Source organism: Heloderma suspectum, chromosome 3, assembly GCF_057233095.1.
Source record: "Heloderma suspectum isolate Gila_16-S chromosome 3, 16-S_ref, whole genome shotgun sequence".
Lineage (NCBI taxonomy): Eukaryota > Metazoa > Chordata > Lepidosauria > Squamata > Helodermatidae > Heloderma > Heloderma suspectum.
This window is the reverse complement of record NC_139460.1, coordinates 210,619,770-210,632,257: the sequence shown is the minus strand read 5'-3', so window position 1 is coordinate 210,632,257 and position 12,488 is coordinate 210,619,770. Positions and strand designations below refer to the sequence as shown.

Genomic DNA, 12,488 nt, shown 5'->3' with positions numbered 1-12,488 from the left:
GGTACTAGTGTACAGAGCCTAAACAACTTGGGATCAGGATACCTGAGACAGTGCCTTCTCCTTTACCAACCTGCCCGGTCTCTGAGGTCATCAGAGGGCATGTCCCTGGTGGTTCCACATGATCCATGGCCTGGCTGGAGTCCAGCACGAAAAGAGCCTTCAGTGTAGTGGCCCCCTTCCCATGGAACTCCCTGCCTTTGGAAGTCAGACAGGTGCCAATGTTGTGTCGCTTTCAGCTAGGGATGTAAGAAAGTCACTTACCTGTAACGGAATTTGATTCGCGGTGGGGGGAAGGCGCTCCATCCCTCCCCCTGAAATTCTGGCCGGGGGGAGGCGCTCCATCCCTCCCCCCCAAAATTCTGGCCAGGGGGAGGTGCTCCATCCCTCCCCCCCCAAAATTCTGGCCTGGGGGGAGGCACTCCATCCCTCCACCCCCGAATCCTGGCTGGCCGGGCCGCAAATGGCGGTGGCTGTAGCCACCGCCATTTGCGTCCCTGCAGTCAGCCGTGATTTGTTGTTGTTGTTCAGTCGTTCAGTCATGTCCTACTCTTTGTGACCCCATGCACCATAGCACGCCAGGCCTTCCTGTCCTGCATTCTCTCCCGGAGTGTGCTCAAGTTCATATTCATTGCATCGGTGATACTATCTAGCCATCTCATCCTCTGCCGTCCCCTTCTCCTTTTGCCTTCAATCTTTCCCAGCATCAGGGTCTTTTCCAGGGAGTTTTCTCTTCGCATTAGGTGGCCAAAATATTTGAGCTTCAGCTTCACTATCTTTCCTTCCAATGAGCAGTCAGGGTTGATTTCCTTTAGGATGGACTGATTTGACCTCCTTGCAGTCCAGGGGACTCGTAAGAGTCTTCTCCAGCACCACAGTTCGAAAGCATCAATTCTTCGGCGCTCAGCCTTCCTTATAGTCCAGCTCTCACAGCCATACATTACTACTGGGAAAACCATAGCTTTGATTAGACGGACCTTTGTCGGCAAGGTGATGTCTCTGCTTCTTACTATGCTGTCTAGGTTTGCCATAGCTTTCCTCCCCAGGAGCAAGCGTCTTTTAATTTCATGGCTACAGTCACCGTCTGCGGTGATCTTGGAGCCCAAGAAAGTAAAATCTGTCACTGCTTCCATTTCTTCCCCTTCTATATGCCAGGAAGTGATAGGGCCAGATGCCATGATCTTCGTTTTTTTAATGTTGAGTTTCAAACCAGCTTTTGCACTCTCCTCTTTCACCCTCAACAAGAGGCTCTTCAGATCCTCTTCGCTTTCTGCCATTAGGGTGGTATCGTCTGCATATCGGAGGTTGTTGATAATTCTCCCAGCAATCTTAATTCCGACCTGTGATTCATCCAACTCGGCGTTTCTCATGATGTACTCTGCATATAAGTTAAATAAGCAGGGTGACAATATGCAGCCTTGTCGTACTTCTTTCCCAAGAATACCCCATGGAATGTATCAGCCGTGATAGGCTACATAAATGTTTATGTAGCCTATCACAGGTCACGGCTGAGTAAAAAAACCCAAAAATCTCGCATATGCAAATGGCGGCGCCCATAGGCGCCGCCATTTGCGTTCCTTATTTTGGCACGTCTAGTCTACGTAAACATTTATGTAGACTACGGCGAAAATAAGGGGAACGCAAATAGCATAGCATCTACGCTATTTGCATTCCCCTTATTTTCGCCGTAGTCTACGTAAATGTTTACATAGACTAGACATGCCAAAATAAGGAATGCAAATTTGCTTATGCGCGGTTGTTGTTGTTTTTTTTACTCAGCCGTGATAGGCTACGTAAACATTTACGTAGCCTATCACGGTGGTTTTTTTAAAACTTAGCCGTGATAAGGCTATGTAAATCTTTACGTAGCCTATCACTTTTTTTTTTTTTTTACTGGAAATGGCGGTGGTGGCAGCTGGTCGGAAGACCGGCCGCCGCAGCCACCGCCGCCGAACTGCCGCCGAACCGCCGCCGGAGCCGCCGCCGCCAGGAGGATTCGCCCAAGGTAAGTCCCGTCCCCGGGGGGCGGGGGGGGGCAGACCGTTTTGCCACCAATTTCGGGGGGCCGAATGCGCTGGCATTTGGCCTCCCTGAGATTCATGGCGAAATTCTCTGACATCCCTACTTTCAGCGCCTCCTGAAGATGCTGTTATTTCGAGAGGCCTTCCCTGAGTGACCAGCCATGGTTTATTAAGTTCAGAATCTGTTTCTTTTAAAATGTTTTAATTGCTTTAATATGGTGTTTTATTCTTTTATCTTGTTGTTCACTGCTCCAAAATTGTTGATGTGGAGCGGTATATAAATATTGTAAATAAATAATAAATATATTTTGAACGGTACGATAATAAATGAAAACAAATCAGCTGATGTATTGGTAATGGTTAGCCTCTTCCCAATATCCATTAAGAGATTTTGGATGGGCAAATTTAGCACATAAATTAAAGCACAAAATGTATTAGCATTGCCACATTTTAGCAAGGATGCTTATTCCTCCTCCTTGGATTCCCACGTTTGCCAACTGCTGATGAAGACAACAGTTTTTGCAGCTGAGACATTTAGAAAAAAGGGATTTGCTGTATCTGCATCTTGCACATTACTGCAGCAGAAGCTTGGACATGGACCACTGTATTCTGTAGGTAACAGGAGAAGGGTTTGCGAGGTAAGACTAATGGGAGCCTAATGTTGGCTTAAAGCAACCAAAGCTGTCCAGATTCTGACTTGATGTAGTAGTCTACACATTTGCAGGCCAGAATCCATCCTTCTGCCTTGAACACCCAACCATTTATGCTCTCTATCTTTCACACAACATGCCTGCTCTCCAGCTCAGAAGGCTGAGCTGAAATACTCATTTCCAAATGTTACCTAACTATAAAGTGTTCTGTTGGCACAGACCTCAATCACTTCAGTATGGCTTCAAACTTGAAAATTCCTTGAAGGAAACAGGGTTGTTCCAACAGAGCATGTTGGAGTGTGTGCGTTTTTGTGGGTGGGGGGGTGGATAATCCAACCCATTGAAATAATAATGGTTTGGAGCCACACCAAGTTAGTCCAGGTTAGGTCCCGCTGAAATGAATGAGATTTAAGTTAGTTGTTACTTTTTACACTGATTTCAATGGGGCCTACGTGTGGCTAACTTGCTCTGGATCCAACCCAATGTAATAAATAAGGCACTTAGCTCAATTGATGTGTAAGCGCTGCAGTGTCTGAGTGACAAAAGGCAAGAAAGTTTCCAGAACCAATCTGTTTCTTGTATATATATCTCACACCATCTCCGCTAGATATAACATTGGCTCGACTGAGGCATTTTCTTAAGCTGTTTTAATTAGACGGCAAAATGGAGGTTGGGCATGGGCACTCAAGACTTCGGAATGTGTTTCAAGCTCTTCTGAAAATTATGGTTTTCTAAATAATACTTGTGGGAAGGAGTGCTGGAAATAATCCCAACCCTCCTGCAAGGTAGAACAGGACAATCCTGGCCTCACGTCCCCACAAGACATCCAGTAGCCACCCTCCCAGGTCAAGGGGCACTGAAATTAGCACTGAAGTTACCCAGAAGGAATCACACCAACCTTACGCTGGATAAATGTTTATTGTAGGGAAAGGGGTAGAGGGAAAAGGAAGGACAGAGGCAGTAGGTTGTACAAACTGAAATACTTAAAAGAAGAAACCTGGATACATAGAGAGCATTTTAATTGCACACCCAAGCAAAATAACAAAAGCTGGCTAACCTATCCTTATACATACTGAAGTAAGGGCTTCCCAGGATACAGTCCAGCCATCAAGTAGGCCTGAAGACCACCATAATGAAGGTGGACAACCACACCTCTGCCTCTGCTTCTTGCAAAGCCCAGCCCTGGGAACCCAGATTTCCCCTAGCCAATCACCAGCCCAGTCCCTGGGGGCACCCTCCTCGCCCCAGAGAAGGCAGGATCTTCCCACCAAACTCAGCTGTTATCTCTTTCCCAGTTGTCAAGGACTGAGCCTGGCCTTGAACAGCAGGACCAGGGAGCCTCCCAGATAACACACTCCCAGGTGGTTGCATCAGACATGAAAGCAAGGCCTGCTTCTTGGTGGAAAGCAGGCCGATATATTTTTGACACTTGGAATTAGAGCAGAAACATTTTTAAAACTCACACACACAAAGAAAACCGAATGACAAATTGAAGCAAGGGCATTTGTTATGCTCATCTTGGCTGGCTGCTAATCTTCTGATGAAGGCATGAGTGCATGTAACTGTTTATTTCAATCTAGTTGCTGGGCTGCCATGAACTATATAATGGACAGATTCCTTTCATTCCACGTTTTTCAGTAGAGGGGTTCACTCAAACCTCCTCACTGTTGAAGGAATGCCTAAAGGGGTACAGGGTCATGCTGTGTAGCCCCATCACTGGCATACACACCAGCCCTGCCAGGGGGCGCTACAGTGATAGAGATGTATGCCCATAGAACTCTTCCATGGAAATGGGTATCTTCTCTTGGGCCAATCAGGATTCCCTTTGCCTAGAGTTCTAAATAGGTACAGGGCTCTGCACATAGGGCCCCCTTCACATGGCTGCCAAATGCACAGTCAGTGGATTGTGTGACTGGCTGTGTGTCAGCCCTGGGAAGGCGGGGCAGGGGATGGCCTTGCAGTATGACCTCTTCACACATTATTTCAACCTGTGAAGGGATTTGAGTGAAACCCTAATGCAGGGATGCAGAAGCTCAGGCCTGGGAGCCAAATCTGGCCTTCCGGGGGTTTCCCAGAAGGTTCCGCCCCTTTTCCCCAACCACTGATAGTTTGGTGGTTTCCCTGCTTTTGTGCAGTTTCCCCCCCATTCTATAAGGTTGAATGCCTCTTCTTAGTTACTGGCAGTAAGTGCTATAAGTTAAAATATGCTGGTATTTTGGCACTGCCCGCTTTGCCTTTAGCCCCACCCACCACTGGAATGCGGCCCTTCAGAGCTTCTCTGAAATATAATTTGGCCCTCAGGCTGAAAGATGTTCTGCACCCCTGTCCTAAGGTGACTACTTTTATGCTTGACACAAGACAAACCTAAGGTTGCCAACTCTTGACATTAAGAATTATGCTTCCTTAGAGGGGCCTGGGGATGGAGCCCAACGTGGGTCTGAATGTGGAGCCACTGGTGCAGCATCAGCAGCTTGGGCAGGTCTGTGGGGGAGCCTAGTAGTGTGGGGCATATCAATGTGTGAAGCCCAGTGCTTTGGGGAGTTTGGGGGCAGAGCCTAATTCAAAAGCTATCTATTCATCTGTGGTATAAAACTAAAAAAATAATAACCAGTCGGGGGGGGGGAAGTATGCCCCTTATTCTTCTTGCAACTGGCTTCAAAGCAAAACATCAATGAATGTTTTCTTCTGGTAAATAGACAACCTTAGATACACCTCAGCTCACCAGCTGAATCAAGTTTGGTCCTTGATTTAGTTGACATGTTTGTCAAGACTAATTCGAACCCCAACATATGAACTACTGAAGAGGGAATTTAGATCCAAGCAACATCGGCCGCAATCTTGTCCACCACATTCAGGCAACCTGTGGTCTGCAGGTAGCATGCTGCCCTCGCAGGCCTTCAGTGTGGCCTGTAGAGGGGCCCAAATCATTTCCCCCTGCTGAATTCCCCACCACTTCCAGAGGGAGGAAGGTGCTTGGGGAGAGTCATCCCTGTGCACAGTCCTCCCCATGTAAATTGTGCTCCTCCCAGTTGTTTCAGAGACTGGGGGACTGCAACTGAGAAGGGGAGGAAGGAAGGTGTGTGGGGAGAGTCATTCCTGAGTCCCTTCCCCCACTCTTGATTGCTCTCCTCCCAGCCCACCACACAGCTCTTTTGCAGGACGGGATAGGGATGTCAGAGAATTTCGCCACAAATCTCAGGGAGGCCGAATGCCAGCGCATTCGGACCCCCAAAATTGGTGGCGAAATGGTCTGCCCCCCCACCCCCCCCCGGGATGGGACTTACCTTGTGCGAATGTCCCTGGCAGCGGCGGCTCCGGCGGCGGTTTGGCGGTGGCGGTTTGGCGGCCGGTCTTCCGACTGGCTGCCGCCGCCGCCATTTCCAGTTAAAAACAAAACAAAACATGATAGGCTAGATTTAAAAAAAAAAAACCATGATAGGCTACGTAAATGTTTACGTAGCCTATCACGGCTCAGTGAGGGAAAAAAAAACCCCGCGCGTATGCAAATGGCCACGCCTGTGGGCACCGCCATTTGTGTTCCTTATTTTGGCACGTGTAGTCTACGTAAACATTTACGTAGACTACGGCGAAAATAAGGGGGATGCAAATAGCTCTCCCCAGTGTGATCCCTGATTTCAAAGGGTTTTACTTTCTTTGCTGAGGTAGAGAGTGGTCTGTCCTCTCCTCCACCCCACCAGGGAGATCCTGGAAGCCAGGATCATGCTGGCTGTCACCAGCATTGTCCTCATTTTCAAAGAGATCTCCATGCACAGTAGGGATGTATAAGAAACTCATTTCAGTTCATTTTTGATCAGGATTTACCCAGTTCTTACCTTCCAGACTGAACACGGACCCGGACACAATTTGCAGTCAAAGTCTGTACATTTCTGACCTCGCAATGTCATTCATGGATCCCCCCAAAATGTGTTCAACAGCATGTGTACATTTGAAAAATGTGCCTGGAAAAAATGCATCATTTTGGAAAATGTACACAAATCAATGAGAGGAGAATACATACTTTTCAAAAATATGCAAGATTGATGCATACATTTGGAAAACTATGCAAGAAAAGAAACGTTCATGTGAAAAGAAAAGAAAAACAAAGCTTGCAATCTGATATGGACTTAAGTCAGAATGAGCTTCATGATGGGAATTCGGAGAACTTCAGCAAGCTTGAGTTTTACTGCTTCGCACATCCCTAGTGCCCAGGGAGGGGAAGTTTAAACTTCCCCATCCCTGCACTCTGGTGGACATGGGGGCGGGAGATGGGGGGCAAAAAGTTGCTCACTCCTTCTGCATACACTTACCTGGCTGGAACCAAGTTCAACTGAAATTGATGGGACTTACTTCTGAGTAGAAATAAATAGGATCACACTGCTATGCTCAAATTACAGAAAATAAAGATGACGAGATCCCTCCATTGCAATTTGTGGCATACTGCTACTTACAGGTTGACTAGTCCATATTCTAGCATGAGTTTTTCTCATTTTCTTGGTGTTTTGTGCTACTTTATTACTGAATTCCAGGTACACTGACTAGAACAATCTTAGTGAGTTGACAAAACTCAGGATAGAAGAGTAAGACAGCACTACTAACCTGGGATCATCAAATGCAGCTCTGGGTCTAGTTGTTATAGTCTAGTTTGAATAGTTGAGATATATGTACTAACTTCACCATGTTGCAGGATGGGGTGGTCCTGTTTTCTACTGAAGGCCAGTTGTGGTAGGGATGTATGATAATTTCATTTTTGCTTGTAAAACATAGAAACATGCCCTGTTTGAAGCCCTGAACGTGAATGCAAGTGCAAATTGTCAAACACATCCTCTCATTTGTGTCATTCCTGATTCTAAGTTTGATTTGCACAAATTTCCTAATTTGTGCAAATTCCCTCAGTAGATTGAATCAGCCCTGCTTTAATCTATGGAGGAAATTTGTGCAAATTTCAGGCAATGTGTGCACATTTGGGGAGATTTGCGCAAATCTCCCATTTGATCGCTGCTCGAATTGTAATTCACACAAAATGAGCAGCAATCACAAACACAAAAAGTAATTGGGCATGACACGAGTGGCAAGACAAAGTCTGGAGAATCCTAGTGATCTTGAACCTCTCTCATTTGCCCATCCCTAGCTGTGGGTGGAGTCAGTGCCTTCTCCTCCCTTTTGGTCTTCTCAGTTGACATGGAGGCTTCTCCTCCATCCCTGATGCTAGAACAGAGTGGTTCTTGTGAGGAACATTCCTTCATCCTGGGTGCCAATAGACTCCTGAGCAAACAGCTTAGCCATAGGAGCTGTGCTCTGGCAACAGTCTCTGGAATTAATTTCTACATTGGATGGGTTCATCAATCTCATTTTTAAAAAAGAAATCCCTATAATTGACTTTAAATTTATTATTGGGATCCTCCCCCCTTTTAAAAAAAAGTATCTTTAAATTCTTTGTTCTAAAAAGAAACAGATTTTGGGAATCACCTGATGATATTACTTGGTTGCCTCTGAGAAAATGATCTTCATGTAGTTTTTGAATGTATCGTGATTAACTGTATTTTTCTAGCAGAGGTATGCACTTTTCCCCAGCCTCTACACAGGGGCTGCAATATTTAAATCACACTGGAAATCACATATCTGCTATAATTGTAACAGCCACCTGACAGTTTGGTCATGTGAAGCAGCTATTATGAACTGGTGATTTTGGATAAAGATTTCTGGACTTCTGGAGAGGCAAGCTTAGCCATCCATCAACAGAGTCAAAAGCTGTTGATAATGGAGGATTATTTTCTTTGAAGTATTAAGAATTGGAGGCTAACACTCTTTCTGCCCTGCTACAGGGGTGTGTAAGTGTTGCATACTTGTCATGATTTGAATATTACACTGAAAATGTCAAAGGAAAAAGAGATGGAACAGTGAGTCAGAAGCTGAGCTCAGCAGGAAGGATTTAGAGGAGTATAAAAGGGAATCAGTATTGTGGGAGGAGGAATATGAATATTACAGGAAAATAAGCACAGTTGGTCAAATCTAATGTGAAGCTGCAAAAATGAATAGAATTACTAGGGATGTACGAAAGTCCCTTACCTTTGACGAAAGTTGATTTGTGGTGGGGAGGAGGCGCACCGTCCCTCACTCCGAAATTCTGGCCGGGGGGGGAGGAGTCCCGTCCCTCCCCCAAAAAATTCTGGCCAGGGGGGAGGCGCCCCGTCCCTCCGACCACGAATCCTTCTGTCCTGCCGGGATGCAAATGGCGGCAGCCGTAGCCGCTGCCGTTTGCGTCCCTGCAGTCAGCCGTAATAGGCTACGTAAATGTTTACATAGCCTATCACGGCGGAGTGAAAAAAACAAAACCACGCGTACGCAAATGGCGGCGCCCATGGATGCCACCATTTGCGTTCCTTATTTTGGCACGTGTAGTCTACGTAAACATTTATGTAGACTACAGCGAAAATAAGGTGAACGCAAATAGCATTGCCCTTATTTTCGCCGTAGTCTATGTGAATATTTACGTAGACTACCTGGGCCAAAATAAGGAACGCAAATGGCGGCGCCCATGGGTGCTGCCATTTGTGTACGCACTTTTTTTTTTTTTTTCCAAAGTCAGCCGTGATAGGCTACATAAAGATTTATGTAACCTATCACAACTGACTGCAGGGCAGGGACGCAAACGGCGGCGGCTTTGGCCGCCGCCATTTGCGTCCTGGCAGGAGAAGAACTTTCATGACCGGAGAGGCGGGGCGCTCCCCCCTGGCCAGAATTTCGGCGGGGAGGGATGGGGCGCCTCCCCCCCAGCCAGAATTTCGGGGGGTGGGACGGGGTGCCTCCCCCCCACCGCGAAGCAAGCTGCGGGACCAGGTAAGTGACTATCATCCATCCCTACTCCTGTGTTTAAACTGATTTACGCAATCCCTGAGTGCCTTGTGGCCAAAGTCTCTCATGATTGCCTAGGACAGCCTTAAACTACCTGGTGTCCTTTAGAAGTGCTGGGCTATAACTTCCATCATCCCCACCTGCATGGCATGGCCAGGGATGATGGAAGTTGTAGTCCAACATATCTGGAGGGCACCAGGTCAAAGAAGTGGCTTTGACTCTTGATAGACCACCATGAAAACATCTAAAGAATTACCAGCCTTTTCTTTGTAGATTTTGATGTCTCCTGTAATTAAAATCCTAACAGAGGTACCCCTCTACGATATATTTTTTTAAAAAAACATCCAAATTATATGGTGTTTGAAAAGGATGCCCCAGTCCAATAGTTCAAGATGGATAGCGATAACTTAAAACAAAAAATGTTAAGGAAATTAATGAATATTTGTGATTTAATTAATAGTTTAATGCATTTAATGAATAATTCCATTGAAACACATCACAGATGTAATGGCTTAGTTCTAGAGATGTCTGTTGCAGGGACAACTGGCCCTTTTTGCTGGCAAATTGCTATTTAACTGGCAAATTGCTATTTATGCATTTTTTAAAAAACCCAAAATATCCATGAACAGATCGAGTCAGGCCAGCTTGTGGGAAACTGAACCAAAGTCCAGGGGGATGAGCTGATGAAAGCTTGGCAAGCTTCAACCCCTGGGTGGATTCCTCTGACATCCCTACTTAGTCTGAGTGCTTCCCAAGGAAGCTAATGGTCAGCATGTTTGGACACAAAATGTGGGGTAGTATCATAGATTTCCTGTGCATATTTTTGGTCTGAATTTTGCACATGAAATGGCAAACTCAAGAGACTGTCCTGACTGAGGCAAGTTGGGGATGCTTGGAAACCTGTGTGTGAGCACAATCCATTGTGAAGATCTAGGTAGGGTTGCACATTTGACTGGCAATACAATGATTTGGTTAATGGACCACTCAAATATTGGGCAAATGTTGTCAATTAATGGTGAAGTTTTCAAAGCATTTATATAAAGAGAATAACAACAAAATAATCAGCAACTTTGATACTTCTGCTAATTACAATAGACAACATGAGTTGTTTCTGTGAAACCACAATGTTAACTTAAAATATTCATTTTATTACATCTTATACTACCCTTCACCCAAGGAGCTCAGAACAGTTGACATCATTCCCTCTCCCATTTTGTCCTCACAACATTCTGTGGGGCTGAGAGTGTGTGACTGACCCAATGTCAGTCATAGAAATGCATAAATAGCATTGAGCTTCATGGCTGAGTGACCATTGTGCCTGGTCTGTTTGGTCCTAGTCTAGTCTGGGACTCTACTGACTAGGCCAGGGATGCAGAACTTTTTTCAACCTGAGGGCTAAATTCATTTTGGAGAAGCTCTTGGGGGCCACATTCCAGTGGTGTGTGGGGCCAAAGAACTAAAAATGCCAGCCTATTGTAGCTTAAAGCTCAAACTGCCAGCAACAAAGCCTTAGGTGAGGCACTTCAGGCTTTTGGAATGGAGGTGGAAAAACTGCACAAAAGCTGGGAAACCACTGGTGGGGGGAAAGGGGGTGGGGCCAGGGGAAGGGGCTGTGGCCATTTGTCATGCCCCCACTGGAGGACTGAGCCCCTCCTAGTGAAAGGTGGGAGAGGCTTGTGTGGGGTGGGAGAGGCTTGTGCGTTCCACAACTGTGGTGCGACAGCAGAGAAGGCCCTCTCCTAGGGATGGCGAAGAATTCCGCCATGGATTCCATTGAGGCTGGATTCTGTAGAATCCGGCCCCCCGGAATCTGTGGCAGAACAGCCTCCTGCCCCCCTGTCCCTCCACGGAATCCCCCAGGACAACACTTACCTGGGGCAAATGCAGTGGATTCGGTGGCGGTGGCGGCGGTGGCTCCAGTGGCGGATTCGGCGGCAGCAAGTAGGGATGTACGAAAACCACTTACCTTTTGCGGATTATGTTGATGGTGGGGGGGGAGGCGCTCTGTCCCTCCCCCTGGAATCCTGGACGGGGGGAGGTGCTCCGTTCCTCCCCCCCCCAGAATCCTGGCCGGCCGGCTGTGCTCTGCAGCGATTCTGCGGAGCTGCCGGCCGGCTCTGCTAGCAGCCGGACATCCGATGCCGGCCGCTACACCATTTGCATGGCTGCCTTTACTGTGATAGGCTACGTAAATACTTACGTAGCCTATCACGGCAAAGAACAGGGGCTTTCTGCCGGAGCTGCTGCCGCATCTGCCCCAGATAAGTTCTGTCCTGGTGGGATTCTGTGGGGGTGGGGGTGGGAGGCCATTCCACCATGGATTCTGTGGGGCTGGATTCTAAAGAATCCGGTCTCACTGGAATCCGTGGCAGAATTCTCTGCCATCCTTAGTCTTTACCCGCTCTTACTGCTGTGTATCCTGTTTTCCTAGTCATCCCTCATGATCGAAGGGAAGTGCTACTGACCTTGGACTCCTGCTTGACTCTGCTTCTTGGGCAGTTTCTGACTGTACCTGTGTACAGTCAGAAAAAATAAGGATTTGCGCATTTGCGTACGCGGGGTTTTGTTTTTTTTTTTAACCCACCCAGCCATGATAGGCTACGTAAAGATTTACGTAGCCTATCACTTTGTGTTTTTTTTTTTAAACCTAGTCATGATAGGCTACGTAAATCTTTACGTAGCCCATCACATCTTTCTTTCTTTTTATTTTTCCAAGAGTGGAAATGGCGGTGGCGGCAGCCTGTCAGAAGACCAGCCGCCGCAGCCGCCGCCCGGAAGATCTGCCCCAGGTGAGTCTCGTCCCAGGGGGGATCCGCAGGGGGGCAGGAGGGTGGCAGGCCATTCCGCCATGGAGTTCGGGGGGCCAAATGCACTGGCATTCGGCGTCACCGTGATCCGTGGCGGAATTCTCCACCATCCCTAGTTGTGTGTACAGGCTGCCTCAATTGCCTGGAAGTCCATTACTTCA

General features: G+C 47.1%; 1 protein-coding gene across 1 annotated transcript in view; it reads left to right on the top strand.

Annotated features, from left to right (window-relative positions):
• Positions 1–12,488, top strand: part of CTNNA3 (catenin alpha 3) — a 1,165,030-nt gene that overhangs the window by 730,453 nt on the left and 422,089 nt on the right. The gene's annotated exons all lie outside the window — the stretch shown is intronic.